The 23,975-nt window shown below is 38.9% G+C and overlaps 1 long non-coding RNA gene across 1 annotated transcript in view; it reads right to left on the reverse strand.

Annotated features, from left to right (window-relative positions):
* Nucleotides 1-8,977: 8,977 nt before the first annotated feature.
* Nucleotides 8,978-23,975, reverse strand: part of LOC149806246 (uncharacterized) — a 33,109-nt gene continuing 18,111 nt past the window's right edge. The window contains exon 2 of the long non-coding RNA XR_016415102.1: nt 8,978-9,648. This is a non-coding gene — a long non-coding RNA (uncharacterized LOC149806246). The remainder of the gene's footprint in view (nt 9,649-23,975) is intronic.

A 23,975-nucleotide genomic window follows, 5' to 3' on the forward strand; every position in this document is an offset into this window, starting at 1 on the left:
GTACAAAGTCCAGATCTTCTTCGTAATTGACCAAGATCAAATTCTCTCGAACGACGTCCACGTGTTTCATGTATTTGGTTTTGTCGTGAATCATCTGGAAGTAACGGGAAGGTTCTGTCAAATATTCCGTCTTGGGTAAACACGGTCGTTGTGCCATTTTACCCCACAAGCAATTTAACATCACTTTGGCAAACGATCGCCTGCCTTCGTTTTTCTCGATGTGGTCTAAAGTGATGCCTTCTTGTTCGTAGTATTTCTCTTTGAATTGTATTTGGTCTTCGGGAGTGTGACACCAGGAAGGATAGCCGCTGGCTTCTTGCTTCAGTTTCACAAAGGCATCCACGTAGTCAGCGAAAATGCCTTTCTGCGTGGGGTCACCCTTGTGGTATTGTTGTGTCTTGGGAAAGTGACAAATTTCGTACACTTCTAACAGTTGGTATCCCATGTCCAGAGCTTTGAATAATTCCACGCTGACCCAGGTTCCCGTCAAGGCACGTTCTTCCTGGCTGTGATGGCAAGGTTGGTCTTGGTTGCACGTTTCGGCACAAGTACGGCACAAGGGAAACATCAGTTTGCCTTGACAATGGTGAGGTAAGACGGGATGGTATAGGTTCGTGGGAGGCAAAACTTTGCACTTGATCAAGCCTTCGTATTGTCGAATGTTTTTCAGGTCGATGTGTTCCGTCAGCAATTGCGGGTGCCCTACAGGAAAGCGACAATATTTGCACACGTAGGGATACAGCGAACACACGTCCAAGTATTTGATTTCTTCTCCTTTCTCTTCGTCGGCTTGGTACAGCAAACAGGTGGCATTGGTCCTTCCTCCGTACAAACTATCCCTCGGGTTCAGCGGGTCCATGAACTGGTAACTTTCCACGAGGCGTTTAAACTCGGGATCGGTTTTCATACGGTGATCGTACTCGTGTTCCCACATTTCCACCACTTGGTATCCTTCCTGTTCTAACTTTAGGCGCCGCTGACAAGTGTCCTGGTACAAGTCTTCCATGGTTCGTTGCAAAAACTGATTTTTAGTGCCACGGTCAGGGTAACAAACAGGACATCCGTGAAATAAGCAACCGTTAAACTCGTACACGATCTTGGGGTTTTCTAAGTCCCAGCCATCGACCGAATACGTTCCGATGGTCTTTTCGCCCCCTCCGTTGCGGGCATGCTGAATTCACTTGTCTTCCTTGTCGCACAAGTAATGTAACCAACGTAGGGCTTTGACCGAGTATTGACGTTTGACATAGTGGGTCGTTTGAGGACTGATGACAGCCACGGTGTTTTCAGGCATGAATCGTTGGCGATACACTAAGGAACACGCTTTGGCAATGGTGCAAGCTTCTTTCAAAGGATCGACCCCTCCGTGTTCCATGAACAGTTCTCGAAATTTTCCACAGCAACGCCGTAAAATGTCCACGTCGGAACGACAATACTTTAGCATTTCTTCCTGAAAGTCGAAAGGGTCCGAGGCGTGAGCCTGGTACCAAGCGTAGAAAGCTTCTCGTTGTTCGGTACGCATGTTGTCGGGGTCGTAATAGTGAGCCTCGGGTAAATGGGGTAGAACGGCGTGTTGATTGGCTTCCGTATTGAAAAAGTGTGGAAAGTACCCTTTAGCCATTTCTGTCATTCCAAACGTTTTAGGCATTCGACTCAAAGGCATGGCCAAATAGCTCATCGAATCTTTAAACTGCACTTGTCCCACTTGCATGAAAATGATTTTGGCTCCGTTCAAAGTCACTTTAGGACGCTCGGTGCCTTGTTCCGTATAGTACCTCAAAAGAAACTGTCCATCGTATCCGGAGAAATTGTGAGCCATCACCGTGGCATGACGATGACAATCTCCGTAAAGTTCGATGTCCTCTTGGCTCCACGTCTTGTCGATGGGGTCTAAGACCCATTGGGCAAAATCGGCTAACGTGTTCGGTCCCCGAAAGATTTTTTCACGCCCTCCAGGAATCTTGCTACAGTGAGGACAATGACTGAAGATAGGTTCTTGAATGCACTTCTCGCACGCTCGATGAGCCACGCAGAAATTAGGAATGTGAATGCCGGTCTCTTGCATGCATTCGAAATCGAAAAAGATGAAATTGCCTTTCTTCTTGTGACCATCCTCTTTCTCTGGTGGGGGCTGGTATTTTTGCACGTAGCATTGGTGTTCCAAGTCCACGATGTGGTGACAAATGTGACATTTTTTCTTTCCTGAACATACGTGTGCCTTGGTATTATTGGTACGTATGACTTGTTCACACGTAGGGCACAATCTCAGGAGTTGACAAGCGCATTTCTTCTGTGAACCTTGCGTTTTCAGATGTTGTTGGTAACAGGTAGGGCTAACAAACGTGCGCAGACAAGTGGAACAAGGCACTGGTTCTTCGCTCAGACAGGGTGAAGAGGCCAAACATCCTGAGCATTTCGATCCACAATGCTTGTGTTGCTCTCGATTATTATAACCATGGTCACATTTCTCACAGTAATAACCGTATCCCAGGAATCCGGTGATAGTGGTAATGGTATCGAAATGGTCATCGTGATGATAAACGTGAATGTATTTTCCGTCCTTAAAATCTTGCCCTCGAAACAACAGAGACCCGCGCACTTCTTGAGGGTACACTTTCAAGGTGTATCGTGGAGCTAGGGCATCTTGCAATTTTTGCATCTCAGGAATGCCACAGGGTGTGTCTTTGGACATGCCAGCTTGTCGTAACAGGAGTTCTGCTTCACTTCGTTGTTTGGCTCGGTCCGATTGTCGAATGTTCTCCCAGTCTCTTTTCCATTCTACCGTGTCGTTTTTGTTGGCATAGGTTCGTCCCACCACGATGGCACGGGCTAAACACATCTGGTCATGAGGATTGTGAATTTGGACAAGGCTACGCTTAATGCTGCGAAGGTCGTTCACCAATAACATCTTTTTGCGTCCGGTCCCTTGAGGAGGAGAGACGTGGGTCATGTCCAATGTGGCTTTTCCATCGGTGATGTCAAACTGGTCATTAGATTGTTGTACGTGTTGAATCTTGTCCATGACTTTGGAAGCGGTCAATTCTGCAGGGGTGCTAAACTCGATCCAAACAGGGGATTTCAAACCGTCGTGTTGTATGGAAAGTCTCAAGCGGTCGTCTTCTTTGGGTTGACATTGTCGCTTGAGTGCAGTGAGCAGAGAATCCCACACTCCGGTGATGAACCCTTCTGCTTTCTCTAACGGTACTTCAGACTTGAAATCTTTAAACTTCACCGTGTATTTGTAAGCCGTGGTTCTAAATTTTCTAGAGGAGCGCTTTTCCGTCTCTCGAATGGAATAGTATTTTTCAGGGTTGACTAAAGGTGGTGAACTTGGTTTAGAGGTTTCAAATTCAGGTTCACTCATGTCCTCTTCAAAATCACTGGCATGAATTTGTGCCAAGATTTCACCCCTGGTTCGAGGCGATAGATCACGTTTCTGCCTCTTACTTTCCTCTTCTTCTTTCTTCTCAAATGAATGCGATCGTTTCATCTTGAAAGCAAAAAGTCAAATGACTCAAGTTCAAACACCATGAGCTACTTTATAGTCATAGCAGACCAGCGTATATAAAAGGGTGTGTGTCTTATCCTTTCACTATTCATTTCACTCTCAAGCCGAGCACAACGATGGAAGAGACTAACCAGATGGAACGTTTCGTCAGAGCTTTGCGAGGGGTCATTAGAAAATTCTCCTCAGACCAGCCTAAGGACTACTCTCCTTCCTTTCGAGATAAAAGTCAAGATACTTGCTATATCTGTCAGAAGAAAGGACATTGGTCTTCAGAGTGTCCAGACCGTCAAAAAAGAACAAAAACAGGGACTAAAAAAGACAAAAGTCAAGATACCTGTTATTATTGTAAAGAAAAAGGACATTGGTCTCCAGATTGCCCAACGAAGAAACAAGAGGAGTCAGAAGAAAAGAAGGATTCTTCAGAAGAAGAGAGGGATTCTTCGGAAGAAGAGAGGGATTCTTCAGAGGAAGAAGAGGAAGAAAAAAGACAATTCTAGTTACAAGAGGCAAAGAAACAGGAGAAGAAGAAAAGAAGAAGGGAAGAAAATGAGGAAAAGACGGTGAAGAAATTTAAAAAACAGAGAGAGTAAACAAGGAGAAAGAAGAAGTCAATGAACTTTTTATTAAAGTGTTGTGTTGTGAATTGGATTGTAAAAATGGATAAAAGAATAAATGAATGATATAAGGTAAGTGTCTTTGAGTTTTGATTTTAAAATAAGAACGTACACTCACGCACTCATACACAGACACGTACTATAAGGGTAAAATGGGTGGTTTTTTTTTTTTTTTTTTTTTTTTGAGTTATTGGCAAATTGAAATTGTATTTCTTTTCGAGAAATGTGGGTGGCCCTGAAAAGGGCCTTTTTCTTCATGGTGAAGGGGTGAGTTTAAGCAATCAACTTTAACTGCCTTATGCCTTTGCCACGGCCAAGGCCTACTTCTGGACTGCGTAATGTTGATGATGATGATAATGATTGGGTTGAAATCACTAAGGGTGGTACGGTAGGCTTAGTCACAGGGTTGACGTGTTTAGCTCGGGAAGGTCGTATTCTCTTCGGTCGTGATAAAGAAGTCTGATACATTTGTTTCAGACTTCTTAACTCCGCTAAAATGTCCAACAGTACCGTGACCGTTTGATTTTCACCCTCTTGTTTCTTTGCTGCTACTTCTTCTTGCTGTTGTTTTTTTCTTACCTCTTCTTCTTGTTGCTGTTGCTGTAGGAGAAAAGCCTGTTCCGCTTCCTTTTGTCGTTGTATAAATTTCTCCAATTCTTCTTTCTGTCTCTGTCTAAAATTCTCCACTTGCGGTAATGAAGAAGGTAACGAAGGTTCCGGAACAAATTCTTGCGAGGAGAGAAAATCCACAAAATCCCAATTCACCTCTTCTGAAAGTAAGTCCGGGTTCCCTTGGGCAGTCTCCCCTGCTGGTGCACCCCAATGGATCGTTTTCTGAGTTTCCGTCATGTTGAATCACTGTCGCATAGATTGACTGCACACAAGCGCTAGCGAATCTATATAGACTACGTGACGTCACAGACTGCTCTCATCGGATTGGATGCGGGCTGACTGACTTCTGTAACGCGTGTTCGGATTGGTGAATGAACTCAATCCGTTTCAATCCTTCCTGTACCTATAAATAAGCGCCGTTCAATGCATTGATTCACCTGTTCTCGTCGCTTCAAGATGTGGACTACAGTTGAGTCATCCACCCTTGTGTCTTCCATGATGTTTCGGACAGACTTGCTCATGTATGTCCGATCCAAGTGGACCGTTGTCCACAGGACAAACACCAGCCTGTGGATACGTAGGATCTACGTAGAAAGACAAGGATGCCTGAAAAGAGTGCTGATGTACGGACCAACAGTAAGACGCAGCCTAAGGACAAGAAGAAGACCAATGCGGTGCCATTTATGTTAATGAATACATTAACATAAACCCAAAGGCCCTTTTCAGGGCCAGCCATATTTCTCGAAAAGAGATAGCCTTTCCATTGCCTACCCCTTTTTTTTATTTTATTTTTTATTTTTTTATGTTTCAATTTTACATAGACCCTATATAGTCCCAAGGGTTTTTTGGCCATGTTAAATTTACATAGACCCTATATTGTCCCAGGGTTTTTGGCCATGTTAATTCCCATAGACCCTATATTGTCCCAGGGTTTTTGGCCATGTTAATTCCCATAGACCCTATATGTTCCCACGATTTTTCTCCATGTTAAATTTACATAGACCCTATATGTTCCCAAGGGTGTTTTTAATGATAAATCCCATAGACCCTATAATATCCCCCTTCACTACTTATGATAACAATGCAAGGTTAATTTCTTTCATGTTTTTTTCAAACAAGTGTACGTTTATCAATTTATTTTGTACCGTGAGTGTGTGTGTGTGTGTGTGAGGCACAAATTAAACACAAAATTATTTCCTTTCTAATTTGTACTGAATAATGGAGCAAATATGATTGACGATATTGACCAGTAATGACAAGCTTTCAATTTACGCGTGCACACACTATGACAACTTGAAAAATAAAAACAATAAAATTAACTCGTACGAGCTTCATATTGCAGCAACTAAACACTGACAAAATGCTCAACATTATTCTCTCTCTCTCTCTCTCTCTCTCTCTCTCTCTCTCTCTCTCTCTCTCTCTCTCTCATGTGTAATCGAGTGTGTATTGTATACAGCAGTGTTACAACCTGAAGCCTAACATTAAGTATATTTGTTATAATATCTAATGTACACTGCCCATAGCAAAATGTATACGTATTCTGTTGAATATTATCTGTTAGCTATTATTGTTTTATAAATCATTATTGATAATTTAACCGGAAGACTTAAACTGAGAATGTCGTTGCGCAGATGCATATATTTTTTAGCATAAAAATATATATAAATATTTTAATTAGAACGAGCAAGATATGTCAGTTTGTGTTTTCTCTCATAAATATATACGTTACGAAGTAGGATTATTTTCCTTGAAAGAATATCAAGATAGATTGTTTAAATTAATTTGTTTCCCTAAAACTTATCTTGTATAGTATATACTTGTTTTCTGAAGAAAAAGAACTTGTACAAACTATTGTTAAGTTGGGCCGAATTGTCTTTCGAGTTGGACCGAATTGTCTTTCGAGTTAGACCGAATTGTCTTTCGAGTTGGGCCGAATTGTCTTTTGGGCCGAATTCACTATAATCTGACATACATGATACAACTTTCCCATCCCTCCCCTATTCGATCCCACAGATTAAATCCATTCTTTTTCTGGTAAACATGGTCTTTCGGAAAAAGAAAGAACCATTTTTCCCATCATCACTCTTTTGGTTGCATTCGTATGCAACGCAGTGCACCATATTTGCCGGATAAAAGCACGATCGTACGCAATATCACATCGATATTTCGTGGGGAAATTAAACACATGAATGGCTAGGCTGAATAGAAGGGATAACTGTACGTCATATCCGGTTTTGGCACGCGGAAACTACCGATTGTTTACGGAGATTGCCGAATAATTTTTCATTTAAAAAAGCAGAGTTTTAAGTCTAATTAAACATTTTTATCGTGTGCATACATAACAAATGCGTTTTGTTTATAACTATAGTAATATCACACGTTTGTACAATATGGGTGGCCAGTGACCTTTAAGTAAGGCCCTTGACTACTTTCCAATGACTTACTAACAGAAGGCCTGTTTCCTTCTGTTTATAACACAGATAGAGTTCGACTTAGAGAAACATACATAAACATCGGTAGATGTGTCATTTTGTAGAGAACTGTTTTGTTCTGTAAGAGCCAGAGGTACACATGGAATGCTAAAATGGTCTAGATAAAGTCAAACATGGTATCCAGAAATATTACAGATCAAACCGTTCTGAGAACATTGCCATGTACAAGGTTCGCCAGTCCTTCAAACTGTAGTTAAAACTGAATTTGGCTGCATCTGAAACAGCTGAAGAGGGCTAGCACTTATTTTCATTATTTGTGCGAATATTTTTGACCTGTTTCGTGTTCATCATAGCGCACTGGTACCAGGGCGCCCACCGAATTATTTTCGGGGGAGGAGGACAAACATGTAGTGGTCAGCTATTAAGTTTTACAGATATATGCTAAAGGATGTTTAGATATGAAGGGAGGGGGGCTTCTCCCCACCCCCTAACCCCTTGCCCTTATGTGCGGGCTCCCATGACGGGTACTACGTGCACTAGTTTACAAGGAGAGAAAAAACCCACTAATTCTTACATAAAAGTACTTGGGCAGCATTGATAGATGAGGAGTATCAATATAGCTGATTTCACGTGGCATTGATACCCTGATGTGTTCGTATCCTTCTTCCGCGTAACATCCATACTAAATGATAGATTCCGCATGTTGTATATACTGGCTACAAACCCTGTTAGGACATCCAGTCGCACAGAAGAGAGAAAATATCAGAATCGAGACATAACACCCTAATTCATCTCTTTGTTTTTATTCAGAATAATAGAAATAATCGACGCACATAATGTGGATTTTTTATCAACTCGTCTGCTCAAAAATAACTCATTTGCGAATAAATACAGACCCAAATTCACCAATGAGGCGCAATTAGATGTATAAAAATGGAAGGAAAAAAATGATCTAGAAACAACAACTTTATTCGCCTATTTTACAGAGAAATATCTGAAATTTAGACTGTAAAAATTTCAACAACACCATTTGATACATATTTTGCTTATGTTTACTCACAAATATGGTCTCAAAACTTTAATTCTCTAGCAAAATACACACGTTACAAGAGATCTTCTCATATCTAAAAGTATATATTATGATTTACAAGTAAAATTATACAGGGAAATGGTTGAAAATTGTATAATTAGGTATCTTGCGATAATTTCACATAAATTTAATTCAAAACATTATTGTGTTTTGCTATTATGAGTTATGAAAAAAGATACATGTACATAAAGTAAAATGCATCTTTACCAAAATTTCTCGTATTTTAAATTTGATTTAAATTCATAATAATGAATGTTCAAAACATCTAAAACATTTTAAGTTGTCAAATTAATACCATTCTAATCATAACGGTTTCCGATGATTCAAAATATAAGCACGAAAGTTTAAACTGTGTATGCCTTTCCAGTCACTCCAAAAATATATCGTATACACACGACAAGAGACTTCATTAAATCTATAATTGTTTTCACTCAGTTTTCTTGGTTCCCTTTTGGTCATGAAAATATGGCATGAAATTATTACAAATATGTTTGATTAACCCTATTAAACATATTCGTCATTTTAGTATTTGTCTCCTGTGTGTGACAGTTGAACATCATCATTATTCACATGATCATTGATCTGATATAATCATATTGACTTATTTTATATTTTATAGGAAGATAAAATGATTAAAATTTGTATGCTTAATTAAGAAAATTCACGAAATTTTTAAAATAAAACAAAATAACTAATGTATTTTATAAAATGTGTTTGGTAACGTTTGTGTCGTAGTGTAAAACTTTTTAAAGTTCAAACAACTGTTTTGACGCTTTTATTTCAGTCAAAACTGCACTGCGTACAAGGAGTTTTCTTTTTACAAGATTCCGTCTTCTTTGGGTCAGATATAAATATTCAACATATGCAACAACTAGTTTACTTGGTGTTAATTCCTTAAGTGCTGTCAACAGTCTGTTTTGTTTTTTTACTTAGTCGCTCAATTTTCTTATTTTTTTTTTTTTTTTTTTTTGTCATTATCTTACGTCTCAGGTTTGAAACGACAGATTTCAGAATACCTATATTTTTGTGGGAACCCCCAAGAGCCCTACGCCTGATCATCTGCAAACATTTTCCTTTGTTACTTTTAGTAATAAATGATATCCTTACTATCAGGTGATCATTCTGCTCTTCATTTCTTGATACAATTTCACTGCCATATCCACTGGTCTGTTCACTTATGCTTTCTTCTCTTTCTTTTTTCTCAGCCGTGAAAGTCTGTTTCTTAATTTATTTTTCACGTTTCTCTCCTCCCTTTTCTTCTTACTTACTTGTGATGATGGCACATAATATTGCCTTTGTATAGCTCTCTCTTTTTGGAGAAACACCGGACCTTTAGCCTTCTGGCGTTCCCTGTAGGCCTTTTGTATTTCCTTTCTTGTTTTGGCCATTCTAAAATAAACAAGTTTTATGTATATTTGATTTAATTTATATTTGATTTAATTGAATTGTCTGTAAGTTTTTTAAGAAAAATATTACATGTTAAAGTAATGTAATTTTCTTTACTGGAAGTTGGCATTTTCCAGAAATTAGTTAGACCTAAATGTTTTGTCGTAAACACCTATAGCTGGCATAATTCCCGACCTTGATTCAGAAACCAGTGAGTCAAGTAAACAGCTTTCAATTTTTTATTTTATTCTTAGAGTAAAATGATTGGTTTATGTCAAGTTCATAATAGGAATACGTGACATTAGATGTAAACAGCCTCTATTTCGAAATTCTGGTTTTACCTGAATTGCGCAGTAGTCATGTTTAAGACCGATGTTTATAGAGAATTAGTGAGTTTGAGCTTGAAAACACTTGACGTCGAGGTGTTCGTTTTGTTGTGACCAGTTTGAAGTTACATTTTAATTTTTATTCAAATTTATTAGATTCTAAAAGATTAATTCGTTTTCCGAAAATATTTTAGTGCTCGTACATAATTCTTAGACAAAGACATTTCTTTAAATTTTATTCGGAATTCAAACACCGGAATATTATTGTCTGTTGAATAACAAAGAACTGCAGATACAACAGCACTATCCTAGCTATAGTATACGTCATCGCCTTCCATTTTGGATTTTCGTCGGGACTCGAACTCAAATTTCTTTAGAACATACTATCTTTAGGGCTTCTAATGTTTAATTCTTGGATTATTCTTGGATTATTTTTGGATTTGATTCTTAAAACCCTAAGTTCCATTTTTTCATTTTTACCTTGTTTTTTTTCCAGGGAAATAAATTATTTGTTAAATTTTACAAAGCTTGTTGTCTTCACTTTTTTCTAGTTACTGTTTATTAGAGCCTAAACACGTAATATAAGACAAGAACGAGTCTGTGCAAACCTAGAGTCACCCCAGTTTCAATGGTAGGGGACTAATAACGTAAGTATCGATACTACGTTACGAAATTATTATGTGAAGTATTTAGTGTAGCTGAAATTAATTTTTTTAATTATAAATATTTACACTCATGGTTTGTTTCTAATTTACCTTTGCATTGATTTTTTTCTCTCCTAGTTTGTTTATAATTTATCTTCGTCGTAAAGATTTGTTCTTTTTATGCTAGTCCTTCAACCATTAGTTACCGAATATACTCATGTCATTCATAGTCACTCTTAAAACATTTAAAAAACTTATCCAATATTAATAGTGACTTTGAGAATAATTGTATAATAGAGCTAAACTGAAGATCTAAATTGTACTCATATTTTATACTAATAATCATTTTTGTTCTGGATTAAGTCTTAATACATTCGTTACGCTCTGTAACGTATGTATCAGTACGTTATACACAGTGATTACATCGCTTATAAACAAAGAGGTCACTATATTTTAATGTATGATATCTACTCTTTCTTTTTCACTGATTCCTGTCCAATACAAACGTAAGTGTCAATCAAAAGTTTTAATTGTAATCGCTTACCTATAGGTGACCCTTAGTACATAGAGTGTAACATAATTTTACTGGCTTGTCCTCTTTATAATTGATGATTGTTTGTTTTGTTTGTTTTGTTTTGGGTTTTTATGTCTTTTTTTTTTACTGAGAACTGAAAGATAGCGACATGACACCTTTCAGCATGCAAAGTTGGCCGGCTATCATCACGTGTTCCATTGTTTAGTATATCTTTATCACGTATGTATAGGTAACGTACGTATTATTAAGCATTATTTATGCTAAAATTTGTCAAATATTACTTTGTAGATTTATCAAGATTTTATTTTCAGACCTGTATGAAACATGATTATATTTTCGAAGGGTTTATTCAATCCTTTGATCTTGATTTCATATCATTTGGACCAAGTAACGTAAGTATCCAATATTTTATAACTAATGAACATCACAACATATGGCACGTAAAAAAATGATATGTACCAACAATAACCACTTATTTGGTTGCTTTTTTAATAATAAAACGTACAAGTGAATTTTGAGAGCATTTTCTACTCCCCAAAACCCTCGTTTTACACAAAAAAGGCAGTGCATAAAAAAGGGTTACGTATATATCATGACCTTAGCGACCTACATTCTGAAGTCTCGTGAATGAATTTTCAGGGTATACTTATTCAAAATTTGCTTTTAGATTTCTCAAAGAGTATAAACGATTAATTCAAAGACTTTTTAATTCAATCTTCAGTTTTATTTCATATTTATCTGACAGAATTGGCTCGTAATTACACTAGCGACAGTAACGTAGGTATTGATATACACCATTTAGGTTGCGATATTTTCAGATCCAAGCTTTATTTATTGTTTACGTTGATTTTTCTTGGAATGATAGACGTATATATGCATTAAGGAAAGAAACGTATATAATGAGTTAACTTGTCAGTGACATTGATTTGTGCCTCATTAGTGAATTTGGGTCATAAAGACGGTTCAGAATCGGACTAAGGTGATGCAATTACTTGCCAAAACATCTGGTAGTTGCTTTTAATTCTCAGAAATGACAGATGCTGTACTAAAACTGTTCGTTAAAGTGATTATTTCTCAACAGATCTTTGAAGTTGGCTCCTTAAGATAGGCATGTTCGTTTCACATCAGTTGATAGTTGGAAACTTTTTAAATTGCATCCGACAATTTAATAGTTTTGTTTTGTTTGTATATATGTACGAATAGCGATTATACGTGGTTTTGGGGCTGAAGGTATCAAAGGTTACTCGATCTTCAGGCTTGAACTTCAATGACCTCCCGAATGCCGATAAAAGTACATGTACAGGAAAACAAAACACGTATTATCGGTATTGTAGAAGCTATTCAGCCTCAGACGCATTATCTTACAGTTCTAAGTCTCTTTCTCTGTTTCAAAATATAAAATACAATAATAATAAAAACACACGCACGCACACACACACACACACACACACACACACACACACTGAGTCCCCCCCCCCCACTCGTCTGAGGGAAATTTAAAAAAAAAGAAGTCATGGATGAAGTTTTGTAGATAAACGCGTCACCAAATTGTGCTGCAGATCTCTCGCTGATGAATGTGATTTAACGGGAAATATTACGGGCAGCTGTCATCGCCAAAATTACATTAATAAAATGATGTAGTATGAAATCAAATGACTTAACCCAGCAAATCAAATGATAAAAAGAGATCCCAAATGAGGTGGTGTCACATGAAATGATTTAACGAACAAAACCGAATGATGAATTTAAATTCTATATGACATGGTATTAATGAAATGATGTAGCATGAAATGAAATGATTTAACCCAACAAAATGGAATGATGAATTCAGATTCCATATGATGTTGTATTAAATGAAATGACTTATTATGAAATTAAATGATTTAAAGAACAAAACAAAATGATGATATCTGCTTCCAAATGACGTGGCATTAAATAAAATGATGTAGTCTAAAATGAAATGATTTAACTCAACAAATGAAATCAAGAATTTAAATTCCAAATAATCTGGTATTAATTAAATAAAATGATTTGAACCACAAAATGGAATGATGAATTCTGATTCCAAATGACGTTTCATTAATTTAATTTGCATGTGTGTGTGTGTGTGTGTGTGTGTGTGTGTGTGTGTGTGTGATTTTGGATTTTTAACGTAGCTTTAATAATTTTTCAGTCATGTAGCTACGATATCTGCAGTGTGGCAGTTTATAGTGATGTCTAGCACTGGGGCATCATGCCGCAGACATGTAGCATGATGTCCCACCCAGTCACATTATACTGACACCAGGCTGAGCAGTCCTAACACTAACCTCTTAATGCTGAGCGCCAAGCGAGTAGTACCATTTTTGTAAGTCTTTGGTATGACTCAGCCGGGGATCGAATCCACGACCTCCCGCATCCGAGGCGGACGCTCTAACCACTAGGCCACTGGAGCGGTCTTGAATTTACATAACAGAAAATCAAATCATTTAAACCAATAAATGAAATGATGAATTCAGATTCAAAATGACATGATATTAAATAAAATGAATTTAAAGAAGAAAAAAATGGAATGATGAATTTTGTTTCCAAATGACGTAGTATTAGATACAATGATGTAGTCTAACATTAAATAACTTAATCCAACAAATGAAATGATGAATTTGATTCCAAATGATTTGGTATTGAATAAAATGGTCTGAAGAACCAAATGGAATGATGCATTCATATTCAACAGGATGTGGTATTAAATTAAATGTGTTGAAAGTAAACGGTCCGACCGGGAACAGCACTACATTGTAAGGCCCAACTGCAAATCATCTAGCGTAAATCCAAACATACACAGGGGGCGCTGTTATCCATGATGTATGGAGTCAGCACGCCCAAATTTATAATCTAGAGAAGTATGTTCAGCATTCGATTGAGATTTTTGCAGACGAAACTTGGACAGTCAAGGTGTTTCTGTTCTTATGATATAAACAAGAACTATATTTTCCAATCAGCAAGTGATTTGATCTACGTTAAAAGAATGCGCGTGTGTTCTTTAACATTTCTCCGCCTTGTACTGCGCGAGCTTTCAAAGGTTTTCAAAAACCTAGATCTTTCAATTAAGGAGATTAAAATTTTGATCTTATTTGATCAATAGTAATTACCATATTTGATTCCATGACCTAGCATAGACACTAAACTAACAAGTTGTTTATCGACACTTTTTGTAGATATCCTACATTACTGGCCGTGCGTACATGTGCATTATTCGTCAAAGTTCTATATTATGCCAGGCTCCAAGAATGTGAACAGTTTCTATCCATGGTAATCTGACACCCCGACTGAATGGTCCTTTGCTTTCAACACGACTCTGTGATCCTGATAGATTCCTACTGGCTGGTAATAAATACCGTATACCTCCGGTTATCAGTCCACATAGTGCCCTTACTACACACGATTGATGCAGACGTCAGTTACTAAATAATGATTATTTGTGTACATATAAAGCTGATATAAAAGCCTTCTTAATTCATGTATTTTCCAGCCACAAATGAACATTTTAAATAGCTTTATGAACAGTCTTTAAAAATAAATGATATCCCTACCAGTTTCTAAATTGTTGGTCTCAGTTTTATAATTTCAAAGGATGTGCATTTTAAAACCAAAACAATACATAACAGTTTAAGAAACTCTGACATAGTAGACATATAAACGTATGAAATAAACCCGTTTTCTCTGCCATCACTTTAACAGCTGTTCTAAAGGTATACCTATATACCAAAGATATTTTATATACCAAAGATATTTTATCATCTAGCGCAGACTAACTAGCAATCGAAGATAACAAAAATCAAAACACTTGACATTGGTCTTCCTATTTACGATATGTAAATTTAAAGAGTTGTCCAAATTAATGTAAACGGTAAATTTCTTATTTTATAAAATTCAAGTCACACTCAAATTAACTTAATTTCATACAGACACATTCTTGTAAAACCTACAGAACAGGGACATGATTTTACCATTAGAACAGGGACATGATTTTTACCATTTAAACAGAGACATGATTTTTACCGTTAAAACAGGGACATGATTTTTACCATTAAAACAGGGACATGATTATTTTAAAAGCTTTTGGCAATAAAGATCTTTTTTGCAGTGCCTTTTATATATACACGTCTTTTGCAATGTATCAACATTAGTAAAATGGTAATTACTATTTGATCAACTAAGTTCAAAGTTTTAATCTCATTAATTGATAGATCTAGGTTTTTGAAAACCTTTGAAGCTCGAACAGTACAAGGCGGAGAAATGTTAAAGAACACACGCACATTCGTTAATGTCGATCAAATCACTTGATGCTGATTGGAAAATATAGTTCTTATTTACATCATAAGAACAGAAACACATTGGCTGTCCCAGTTTCGTCCGCAAAAATCTCAACCGAATGCTGAACATATTTCTCTAGATTATAAATCTGAGCGTGCTGACTCCATACATCATGGATAACAGCGACCCCTGTGAATGTTTGGATTTACGCTAGATGATTTGCAGTTGGACCTTACAATGTAGTGCTATTGCCAGTCGGACGGTTTACTTTAATACATTTCATTTAATACAACATCCTTTGGAATCCGAATGCATTATTTGCTATGTATATTTGATTTAATTATATTTGATATAATATATATTTATTTCAATTTAATTGTTTGTCAGTTTTAATTTTTATTTTATTTTGTATTACATGCTATTGTAATGTAAATTTATTCACTAGAGATGATACTTTTTTTTCAGAAAATAGTTTGACCTTGACTGATCGCTTTATAAAAACCAGGTCTTGATCTAGATCCTGACCTTGATTGAAAATTAGTAGCAACCACGTAAACAAGTTCTATTTTTATTTTGAAATGCTTGGTTGTTGTTCAGGTCATGATGGGACTGCGTGTTTATGATGTAAACAGTTTGTTTTCTTTTTTATTTCTTAGAGTAAAATGATTGGTGTTCGTCAGGGCCACACTGTGTGTACGTGTATTTTAACAAGTACCTAAATTCTATAAGCTTCAAGAACATGATCACGTGTACCCCTGTTTACGTTTTAGAAGACGATATAACCTCTGTTTTGGAGAGTTATTCTCAGTTGCAGCTGGGCTTTTTCTTATACTAGAAGTTGTATGTTGTCCTGTTTGGAGTTATTTCAAATTGCTTGGGTTGGAGTTATTTCAAATTACTTGGATTTGAAAAGGATTAATTCTTTTTTTTTCCTGGAAAATACATGTGTTCATGTGAGATTATTAATCAAAGACAGTTCTTATAAATAAATAAAAAATTATTTAGCTTTCCAAAATCGGAGTAATAATTCTTGTTTCTACAAGGAACTGTAGACTTCAACACGACAGACTTCAGCATACGTTATCGTCTTCCATCTTGGATTCTTCGTCGGGAATCGAACTGGAAATCATTAGAGCATTTTGCTATTAGGACTTCAAAAAATTTATTCTTGGATTATGTTTGGATTTGATTCTATAAAACCGTAAGTTCATATTTTTTCATTTTTACAGAATTTTTCCAGGGAAATAAATTATTGTGTTTTTTTTTAAAGCTTGTTGTTTCCACTCTTTCTTGTGTTACTGTTTATTCGAGCCTAAACAAGTAACGTAAACTATTCCATTCGGTTCTTCAGACCATTTTATTCAATACAAAATCATTTGGAATCTAAATTCATCGTTTCATTTGTTGGATTAATTTATTTCATTTTAGACTACATCATTTTATCTAATACTACGTCATTTGGAAACATATTTCATTATTCCATTTTCTTCTTTAAATCATTTTATTTAATATCACGTCATTTTGAATCTGAATTCATCATTTCATTTATTGGTTTAAATGATTTGATTTTCTGTTATGTAAATTCAAGACCGCTCCAGTGGCCTAGTGGTTAGAGCGTCCGCCTCGGATGCGGAAGGTCGTGGGTTCGATCCCCGGCCAAGTCGTACCAAAGACTTACAAAAATGGTACTACTCGCTTGGCGCTCAGCATTAAGAGGTTAGTGTTAGGACTGCTCAGCCTGGTGTCAGTATAATGTGACTGGGTGGGACATCATGCTACATGTCTGCGGCATGATGCCCCAGTGCTAGACATCACTATAAACTGCCACACTGCAGATATCGTAGCTACATGACTGAAAAATTATTAAAGCTACGTTAGTAGTGAAGTGGGATACTTTAGCGACAATGGCAATTAGCATCAAAAACCACCCTGGGACACTTTGGCGACAATGGGAAATTTAACATTACGAAAACCCCTGGGACACTTTGGCGACAAGGGAAATTAACATGGGGAATATATTTTGGGTCTGTTGAGCGACAAGGGAAATTAACATGGGGAATAAATCTTGGGTCTGTTGAGCGACAAGGGAAAATGGAACCATATTAAAATAGGGTCCCGACCTGATGGTTCTCTATTTTTTTTTTTTGTTTTTTTTTTTTTTAAATAAAAAAAATAAAAAAATCGGTAGGCAATTGAAAGTCTATCTCTTTTCGAGAAATGTGGGTGGCCCTGAAAAGGGCCTTTGGGTTTATGTTAATATGCCCTTAACATAAAGGGCATCTGCAACATCTTCTTCGTCTTAGGCTTCGTCTAATGGTAGGTCCATAGACTAACACTCTTTTCAGGCATCCTTGCCTCTCCACGTAAATCATACGTATCCACAGACTGGTGTCTATCCTATGGATAACTGTCCATTTGGATAGGACATACATGGGTATGTCCGTCCTGTACATCATCGTTGACACAAGGGTGGAAGAGTGTACATCGGTCCACATGCTGAGGCGCCGAGAACAGGTGAATCAATGCAGTGAACTGCGCTTATTTATAGGTAGAGGAAGGACTGAAACGGATTGAGTTCATTGACCAATCCAAACACGCGTTACAAAATTCATTCAGCTTGCATCCAATCCGAAGAGAACAGTCTGTGACGTCACGTGGTCTATATAGATTCGTGCTGTACGCTGTCAATCCATGCGACAGTTATTCAACATGACGGAAACTCAGAAAACGGTAAATTGGGGTGCACCAGCAGTGGAGACCACCCAAGGGAACCCGGACTTACTTTCAGAAGAGGTGAATTGGGATTTTGAGGATTTTCTTACCTCGCAAGAATTTGTTCCGGAACCTTCGTCACCTTCATTACCACACGTGGAGAATTTTAGACAGAGACAGAAAGAAGAATTGGAGAAATTTATACAACGACAAAAGGAAGCGGAACAAGCTTTTCTTTTACAGCAACAACAGCAAGAAGAGGTAAGAAAAAAACAACAAGAAGAAGAAGAAGCAGCAGCAGCAAAGAAACAAGAGGGTGAAAATCAAACGGTCACGGTACTGTTAGACATTTTAGCGGAGTTAAGAAGTCTGAAACAAATGTATCAGACTTCTTTATCACGACCGAAGAGAATACGACCTTCCCGAGCTAAACACGCCAACCCTGTGACTAAGCCTACCGTACCACCCTTAGTGATTTCAACCCAATCATCATCATCAGAAGTAGGCCTCGGCCGTGGCAAAGGCTTAAGGCAGTTAAAGTTGATTGCTTAAACTCACCCCTACACCAAAAACCAAAGACCCTTTTCAGGGCCACCCACTTCTCTCGAAAAGAGATAGACTTTCAATTGCCAATAACTCAAAAAAAAAAAAAAAGAAAAACCATTTTACCCCTATAGTACGTGTATATGAGTGCGTGAGTGTAGCTTCTTATTTAAAATCAAAACTCAAAGACACTTAGCTTTTTATACCTAATTTATTCTTTTATCAATAGTTACAATCCAATTCACAATTCACAACAGAGCACTTTAAAAAGTTCATAGACTTCTTCTGTTTCTTTGTTTAGTCTCTGTTTTTTCAATTTCTTCACCGTCACAGTCTTTTCCTCCTCTTCCTCCTCACTTTCTTCCCTTCTTCTTTTCTTCTCCTGTTTCTTTTTCTTTGCCTCTTGTAAATAGAATTGTCTACTTTCTTCCTCTTCTTCTTCCTCTCCAGAATCCCTCTCTTCTTGCTCCTCTTGTTTCTCAGGGCAATCTGGAGACCAATGTCCTTTTTCTTGACAAAAATAACAGGTATCTTGACTTTTGTCTTTTCTAACCCCTTGTTTCTATTTTGACGGTCTGGACACTCTGAAGACCAATGCCCTTTCTTCTGACAGATATAGCAAGTATCTTGACTTTTATCTCGAAAGGAAGGAGAGTAGTCCGTCGGCTGGTCTGAAGAGAATTTTCTAATCACCCCTCGCAAAGCTCTGATGAAACGTTCCATCTGGGTAGTCTCTTCCATCGTTGCGCTCGGTTTGAGAGTGAAATGAATAGTGAAAGGACAAGACACACACCCTTTTATATACGCTGGTCTGCCATGACTATAAATTAGTCCATGCTGTTTAAACTTGAGTCATTTGACGTTTTGCACTCAAGATGAAACGATCCAATTCATTTGAGAAGAAAGACGAAGAAAGTAAGAGGCAGAAACGTGATCTATCGCCTCGTACAAGGGCTGAAGTCTTGGCACAAATTCATGCCAGTGATTTTGAAGAGGACATGAGTGAACCAGAATCCGAACCCTCTAAACAAAGTTCACCACCCTCAGTCAACCCTGAAAAGTACTATTCCATTCGAGGGAAAAGCGCTCCTCTAGAAAATTTAGAACCACGGCTTACAAATACACGGTGAAGTTTAAAGATTTCAAGGCTGAAGTACCGTTAGAGAAAGCAGAAGGGTTCATCACCGGGCTGTGGGATTCTTTGCTCACCACACTCAAGCGTAAAAGTCAACCCAAAGAAGACGATCGCTTGAGACTTTCCATACAACACGACGGTTTGAAATCCCCTGTTTGGATCGAGTTTAGCAGCCCTGCAGAATTGACTGCTTCCAAAGTCATGGACAAGATTCAACACGTACAACAATCCAATGACCAGTTTGACATCACCGATGGAAAAGCCATTTTGGACATGACCCACGTCTCTCCTCCTCAAGGGACTGGCCGCAAAAAAGTCTTATTGGTGAACGACCTTCGCAGCACCAAAAAGAGTCTCGTCCGAATTCACAACCCTCAAGACCAGATGTGTTTAGCCAGGGCCATCGTGGTGGGACGAACCTATGCTAACAAGAATGACACGGTAGAATGGAAAAGAGCCTGGAAAACTATTCAACGATCCGACCGAGCCAAACAACGAAGTGAAGCAGAACTCCTGTTGCAACAAGCCGGCCTGTCCACAGACATACCCTGTGGCATTCCTGAAATGCAAACATTGCAAGATGTCCTAGCTCCACGCTACACCTTGAAAGTGCACCCTCAAGAAATGCGCGGGCCTCTGTTGTTTCGAGGGAAAGACCTTAAGGACGGAAAATACATTCATGTCTATTATCACGATGACCATTTCGATACCATTACCAGTATCATTGCATTCCTGGGATACGGTTATTACTGTGAGAAATGTGACTATGGTTATAACAATCGAGAGCAACACAAGCATTGTGGATTGAAATGCTCAGGATGTTTGGCCTCTCCACCCTGTCTGAGCGAAGGACCAGTGCATTGTTCAACTTGTCTGCGCACGTTTGTCAGCCCTACCTGTTACCAACAACATTTGAAGACGCAAGGTTCACAGCAGAAATGTGCTTGTCAACTGCTGAGATTGTGCCCTACGTGTGGACAAGGCCTACGTACCAACAGTACCAAGACACACGTATGTTCAGGAAAAACAAAATGTCACATTTGTCACCACATCGTGGACTTGGAACACGAATGCTACGTGCAAAAATACCAACCCCCACCAGAGAAAGGACGGTCACAAGAAGAAAGGCAATTTCATCTTTTTCGATTTCGAATGCATGCAAGAGACCGGCATTCACATTCCTAAGTAGGACAAGTACAGTTTAAAGATTCGATGAGTTACTTGGCCATGCCTTTGAGCCGAATGCCTAAAATGTTTGGAACGACAGAAATAGCTAAAGGGTACTTTCCACGCTTTTTCAATACGGAAGCCAATCAACACGCCGTTCTACCCCATTTACCTGAGGCTCACTATTACGACCCTGACAACATGCGTACCGAACAACGAGACGCTTTCTACGCTTGGTACCAGGCTCACGCCTCCGACCCTTTCGACTTTCAGGAAGAAATGTTAAAGTATTGTCGTTCCGACGTGGACAGTTTACGACGTTGCTGTGGAAAATTTCGAGAACTGTTCATGGAACACGGAGGTGTCGATCCTTTGAAAGAAGCTTGCACCGTTGCCAAAGCGTGTTCCTTAGTGTACCGGCAACGATTCATGCCTGAAAACACCGTAGCTGTCATCAGTCCTCAAACGACCAACTATGTCAAACGTCAATACTCGGTCAAAGCCCTACGCTGGTTACATTACTTGTGCGAAAAGGAAGACAAGTGGATTCAGCATGCCCGCAACGGAGGGGGCGAAATTACCATCGGAACGCATTCGGTCGATGGTTGGGACTTAGAAAACCCCAAGATCGTGTACGAGTTTAACGGTTGCTTATTTCACGGATGTCCCGTCTGTTATCCTGACCGTGGCAGTAAAAATCAGTTTTTACAACGAACCATGGAAGACTTGTACCAGGACACTTGTCAGCGACGCCTAAAGTTAGAACAGGAAGGATACCAAGTGGTGGAAATGTGGGAACACGAATACGATCACCGTTTGAAAACCGATCCCGAGTTTAAACGCCTCGTGGAAAGTTACCAGTTCATGGACCCCCTGAACCCGAGGGATAGTTTGTACGGAGGAAGAACCAATGCCACCTGTTTGCTGTACCAAGCCGACGAAGAGAAAGGAGAAGAAATCAAATACTTGGACGTGTGTTCGCTGTATCCCTACGTGTGCAAATATTGTCGCTTTCCTGCAGGACACCCACAATTGTTCACGGAACACATCAACCTGAAAAACATTCGACAATACGAAGGCTTGATCAAGTGCAAAGTTTTGCCTCCCACGGACTTGTACCATCCCGTCTTACCTCACCATTGTCAAGGCAAACTGATGTTTCCTTTGTGCCGTACTTGTGCCGAAACGTGCAACCAAGATCAACCTTGCCAGCACACCCAGGAAGAACGGGCCTTGACGGGGACGTGGGTCAGCGTAGAATTGTTCAAAGCTCTGGAGATGGGATATCAACTGTTAGAAGTGTACGAAATTTGTCACTTTCCCAAGACACAACAATACCACAAGGGTGACCCCGCGCAGAAAGGCATTTTCGCCGACTACGTGGATGTCTTTTTGAAACTGAAACAAGAAGCCAGCGGCTATCCTTCCTGGTGTCACACTCCCGAAGACAAAAAGACATTCAAAGAAAAATACTGGGCACAAGAAGGCATTCCTTTAGATCACATCGAGAAAAACGAAGGCAGGCGATCGTTTGCCCAAGTGATGTTAAATTGCTTGTGGGGTAAAATGGCACAACGTCCGTGTTTACCCAAGACGGAGTATTTGACAGAACCTTCCCGCTACTTTCAGATGATTCACGACAAAACCAAATTCATGAAACACGTGGACGTCGATCGCGAGGATTTGATCTTGGTCAATTACGAAGAAGATCTGGACTTTGTACAAGACGACCCTTTTGGAAATGTCATCATTGCGGCTTACGTGACAGCTCATGCTCGCTTAAAATTGTACGAAGCTTTAGAACTGTTAGGGGAATGCGTCCTGTACTTTGACACGGACAGTTGCATTTACATCCATCACCCGAGTCAACAGCACCCTGACATCGAAGGAGACCGTTTAGGAGCCTGGACAGACGATCATCACGACGACAAGATTCTAAGTTTCGTCAGTGGCGGTCCAAAAAAATAATGGCTACAAATACCGGGACAAACAAGGAGAAGTGCACACGACGTGTAAAGTGAAAGGATTGACTCTGAGTTATCGTACCAGTCGAGTGGTGAACTTTGGGGTATTGAAAGAAGCCTTGCAATCTGGAGAAGATGAACACTTTAAAGTGACCAGCTATCAACCCAACAAGATTGTACGTTTACCCACTCACCACATCGTCAGTCGACCCTTGGAAAAAGTCTATCAAATCGTGTACCAGAAGCGAGTGCGACTTCCCAATCATTTCACCTTACCGTATGGACACGTTGGTATTGGTCTGTATATAAAAAGGAACCCTAGGCAAGATCGATAGCTCATTGTGACTACCAAGACCAAGCGAACAAGATGAATACTTTCAGAGAAACGCAAAACAAGTTCAGAAAGGCACACTTCAAGTGTGGGGCTTCGGAAGTGGAATGCAATTGTCAGCCTTGCGAAGGAAACGATGCGGTACGCTGTGACCTTAGCGATGCCGTAAAGCATCATGGGAACTTTAGTGTCACTACCCCTATCATGGAAAGTAATGCTGTACGTGTCAAACCTGAGGGATGCGAAAGCGATGCCGCTCGTCCTCTTGGACACTTTACTGAGTTTCGTTTTAAAGGTGGATGTTCACCTTCACGTCTACCCCCCTACGGATGTCATCCAGCCCTGAGCAAACTCCTGTCTATGTCACCCAACCCTCATCGAAACGAACCTGTGAAAGACGAATATTCGTTTCCTGTACGTTTGTCGGAATACTGCGACCATGAAAATCGTCTTCAATCGTTCAAGGGAAAATGGCCTAAGTATCTGGGAGGCCCGACCCCCGAAGAATTAGCCAGAGCCGGATTTTTCTACTTGGGCGAAGGGGATAAAGTCAAGTGCTTCAGTTGCGGTGTGTCACTTCACCACTGGGAACCGCAAGATTCGGCCTACGTAGAACATGTTCGATGGTCACCGAATTGTCATTACTTACCCTTAGTGGGACCGAGACATTGAAGTGA

The sequence above is a fragment of the Sinohyriopsis cumingii genome, chromosome 2 (genome assembly GCF_028554795.1).
Source record: "Sinohyriopsis cumingii isolate HCF-2022 chromosome 2, ASM2855479v2, whole genome shotgun sequence".
Lineage (NCBI taxonomy): Eukaryota > Metazoa > Mollusca > Bivalvia > Unionida > Unionidae > Sinohyriopsis > Sinohyriopsis cumingii.